Here is a 4,546-nt window from a genome sequence, read left to right as displayed (position 1 = left end):
CACACACGGATTCCTGATTGTATCACAAATTTAAAAATCTCAATTCAAATTCAACAGAAACCTGGTTTTAGTTAACGTTTATATCATCTTGTACTAGAAATAAAGGAAGGATAACGGGGGTGCCAAACTGCTGTGTGATGAGCTGGACGTGTGTGTGTGTGTGTGTGTGTGTGTGTGTGTGATGTGTAGCTGGACCAGTGCCTGGTAGTAAGGTGCTGTGTGTGTGAGGAGCTGGACCAGTGCCTGGTAGTAAGGTGCTGTGTGTGTATGTGAGGAGCTGGACCAGTGCCTGGTAGTAAGGTGCTGTGTGTGTATGTGAGGAGCTGGACCAGTGCCTGGTAGTAAGGTGCTGTGTATGTGAGGAGCTGGACCAGTGCCTGGTAGTAAAGGTGCTGTGTGTGTGAGGAGCTGGACCAGTGCCTGGTAGTAAGGTGCTGTGTGTGTGTGAGGAGCTGGACCAGTGCCTGGTAGTAAGGTGCTGTGTGTGTATGTGAGGAGCTGGACCAGTGCCTGGTAGTAAGGTGCTGTGTGTGTGTGAGGAGCTGGACCAGTGCCTGGTAGTAAGGTGCTGTGTGTGTGTGTGTGAGGAGCTGGACCAGTGCCTGGTAGTAGGTGCTGTGTATGTGTGAGGAGCTGGACCAGTACCTGGTAGTAAGGTGCTGTGTGTGTGTGAGGAGCTGGACCAGTGCCTGGTAGTAAGGTGCTGTGTGTGTGTGTGAGGAGCTGGACCAGTGCCTGGTAGTAAGGTGCTGTGTGTGTGTGAGGAGCTGGACCAGTGCCTGGTAGTAAGGTGCTGTGTGTGTGTATGTGAGGAGCTGGACCAGTGCCTGGTAGTAAGGTGCTGTGTATGTGTGAGGAGCTGGACCAGTACCTGGTAGTAAGGTGCTGTGTGTGTGTGAGGAGCTGGACCAGTGCCTGGTAGTAAGGTGCTGTGTATGTGAGGAGCTGGACCAGTGCCTGGTAGTAAGGTGCTGTGTGTGTGAGGAGCTGGACCAGTGCCTGGTAGTAAGGTGCTGTGTGTGTATGTGAGGAGCTGGACCAGTGCCTGGTAGTAAGGTGCTGTGTGTGTGTGTGAGGAGCTGGACCAGTGCCTGGTAGTAAGGTGCTGTGTGAATGTGAGGAGGCTGGACCAGTGCCTGGTAGTAAGGTGCTGTGTGTGTGAGGAGCTGGACCAGTGCCTGGTAGTTAGGTGCTGTGTGTGTATGTGAGGAGCTGGACCAGTGCCTGGTAGTAAGGTGCTGTGTGTATGTGAGGAGCTGGACCAGTGCCTGGTAGTAAGGTGCTGTGTATGTGAGGAGCTGGACCAGTGCCTGGTAGTAAGGTGCTGTTGTGTGTGTGTGAGGAGCTGGACCAGTGCCTGGTAGTAAGGTGCTGTGTGTATGTGAGGAGCTGGACCAGTGCCTGGTAGTAAGGTGCTGTGTGTGTGTGTGAGGAGCTGGACCAGTGCCTGGTAGTAAGGTGCTGTGTATGTGAGGAGCTGGACCAGTACCTGGTAGTAAGGTGCTGTGTGTGTATGTGAGGAGCTGGACCAGTGCCTGGTAGTAAGGTGCTGTGTTGTGTATGTGAGGAGCTGGACCAGTGCCTGGTAGTAAGGTGCTGTGTGTGTATGTGAGGAGCTGGACCAGTGCCTGGTAGTAAGGTGCTGTGTATGTGAGGAGCTGGACCAGTGCCTGGTAGTAAGGTGCTGTGTGTGTGTGAGGAGCTGGACCAGTGCCTGGTAGTAAGGTGCTGTGTGTGTGTGAGAAGCTGGACCAGTGCCTGGTAGTTAAGGTGCTGTGTGTGTGTGTGAGGAGCTGGACCAGTGCCTGGTAGTAAGGTGCTGTTGTGTGTGTGTGAGGAGCTGGACCAGTGCCTGGTAGTAAGGTGCTGTGTGTGTGTATGTGAGGGAGCTGGACCAGTGCCTGGTAGTAAGGTGCTGTGGTGTATGTGTGTGTGAGGAGCTGGACCAGTGCCTGGTAGTAAGGTGCTGTGTGTATGTATGTGAGGAGCTGAACCAGTGCCTGGTAGTAAGGTGCTGTGTGTATGTGAGGAGCTGGACCAGTGCCTGGTAGTAAGGTGCTGTGTATGTGAGGAGCTGGACCAGTGCCTGGTAGTAAGGTTGCTGTGTGTATGTATGTGAGGAGCTGGACCAGTGCCTGGTAGTAAGGTGCTGTGTGTATGTGAGGAGCTGGACCAGTGCCTGGTAGTAAGGTGCTGTGTGTGTATGTGTGTGAGGAGCTGGACCAGTACCTGGTAGTAAGGTTGCTGTGTGTGTATGTGTGTGAGGAGCTGGACCAGTGCCTGGTAGTAAGGTGCTGTGTGTATGTGAGGAGCTGGACCAGTACCTGGTAGTAAGGTGCTGTGTATGTGTAGGTGAGGAGCTGGACCAGGTGCCTGGTAGTAGGGCTGTGTGTGTGTGAGGAGCTGGACCAGTGCCTGGTAGTAAGGTGCTGTGGGTGTGTATGTGTGTGAGGAGCTGGACCAGTGCCTGGTAGTAAGGTGCTGTGTGTGTGTAGGTGAGGAGCTGGACCAGTGCCTGGTAGTAAGGTGCTGTGTGTGTATGTGAGGAGGCTGGACCGTGCCTGTAGTAAGGTGCTGTGTATGTGAGGAGCTGGACCAGTGACCTGGTAGTAAAGGTGCTGTGTGTATGTATGTGAGGAGCTGGACCAGTGCCTGGTAGTAAGGTGCTGTGTTGTATGTGAGAGCTGGACCAGTGCCTGGTAGTAAGGTGCTGTGTTGTATGTGAGGGAGCTGGACCAGTGCCTGGTAGTAAGGTGACTGTGTGTGTATGAGGAGCTGGACCAGTGCCTGGTAGTAAGGTGCGGTGTATGTGAGGAGCTGGACCAGTGCCTGGTAGTAAGGTGCTGTGTGTGTGTGAGGAGCTGGACCAGTGCCTGGTAGTAAGGTGCAGTGTGTATGTGAGGAGCTGGACCAGTGCCTGGTAGTAAGGTGCTGTGTGTGTGTGAGGAGCTGGACCAGTGCCTGGTAGTAAGGTGCTGTGTGTATGTGAGGAGCTGGACCAGTGCCTGGTAGTAAGGTGCTGTGTGTGTATGTGAGGAGCTGGACCAGTGCCTGGTAGTAAGGTGCTGTGTGTATGTATGTGAGGAGCTGGACCAGTGCCTGGTAGTAAGGTGCTGTGTGTGTGTGTGTGTGTGTATGTGAGGAGCTGGACCAGTGCCTGGTAGTAAGGTGCTGTGTGTATGTATGTGAGGAGCTGGACCAGTGCCTGGTAGTAAGGTGCTGTGTGTATGTATGTGAGGAGCTGGACCAGTGCCTGGTAGTAAGGTGCTGTGTGTGTGTGTGTGTGTATGTATGTGAGGAGCTGGACCAGTGCCTGGTAGTAAGGTGCTGTGTGTGTGTGAGGAGCTGGACCAGTGCCTGGTAGTAAGGTGCTGTGTGTGTATGGAGGAGCTGGACCAGTGCTGGTAGTAAGGTGCTGTGTGTGTGTGTGTGTGTATGTATGTGAGGAGCTGGACCAGTGCCTGGTAGTAAGGTGCTGTGTGTGTATGTGAGGAGCTGGACCAGTGCCTGGTAGTAAGGTGCTGTGTGTATGTATGTGAGGAGCTGGACCAGTGCCTGGTAGTAAGGTGCTGTGTGTGTATGTGAGGAGCTGGACCAGTGCCTGGTAGTAAGGTGCTGTGTGTGTGTGAGGAGCTGGACCAGTGCCTGGTAGTAAGGTGCTGTGTGTGTATGTGAGGAGCTGGACCAGTGCCTGGTAGTAAGGTGCCGTGTGTATGTGAGGAGCTGGACCAGTGCCTGGTAGTAAGGTGCTGTGTGTATGTGAGGAGCTGGACCAGTGCCTGGTAGTAAGGTGCTGTGTATGTGAGGAGCTGGACCAGTGCCTGGTAGTAAGGTGCTGTGTGTATGTGAGGAGCTGGACCAGTGCCTGGTAGTAAGGTGCTGTGTGTGTATGTGAGGAGCTGGACCAGTGCCTGGTAGGAAGGTGCTGTATGTGTGTGAGGAGCTGGACCAGTGCCTGGTAGTAAGGTGCTGTGTGTGTGAGGAGCTGGACCAGTGCCTGGTAGTAAGGTGCTGTGTGTGTGTGAGGAGCTGGACCAGTGCCTGGTAGTAAGGTGCTGTGTTTGTGAGGAGCTGGACCAGTGCCTGGTAGTAAGGTGCTGTGTGTGTATGTGAGGAGCTGGACCAGTGCCTGGTAGTAAGGTGCTGTGTGTATGTGAGGAGCTGGACCAGTGCCTGGTAGTAAGGTGCTGTGTGTATGTGAGGAGCTGGACCAGTGCCTGGTAGTAAGGTGCTGTGTGTGTATGTGAGGAGCTGGACCAGTGCCTGGTAGTAAGGTGCTGTGTGTGTATGTGAGGAGCTGGACCAGTGCCTGGTAGTAAGGGTGCTGTGTATGTGAGGAGCTGGACCAGTGCCTGGTAGTAAGTGCTGTGTGTGTATGCGAGGAGCTGGACCAGTGCCTGGTAGTAAGGTGCTGTGTATGTGAGGAGCTGACCAGTGCCTGGTAGTAAGGTGCTGTGTATGTGAGGAGCTGGACCAGTGGGTAGTAAGGTGCTGTGTGTGAGGAGCTGGACCAGTGCCTGGTAGTAAGGTGCTTGTGTATGTGAGG

This window comes from Dendropsophus ebraccatus, chromosome 15 (genome assembly GCF_027789765.1).
Source record: "Dendropsophus ebraccatus isolate aDenEbr1 chromosome 15, aDenEbr1.pat, whole genome shotgun sequence".
NCBI lineage: Eukaryota > Metazoa > Chordata > Amphibia > Anura > Hylidae > Dendropsophus > Dendropsophus ebraccatus.
The sequence above is the reverse complement of the archived record's forward strand: the minus strand, read 5'-3'. Positions refer to the sequence as shown.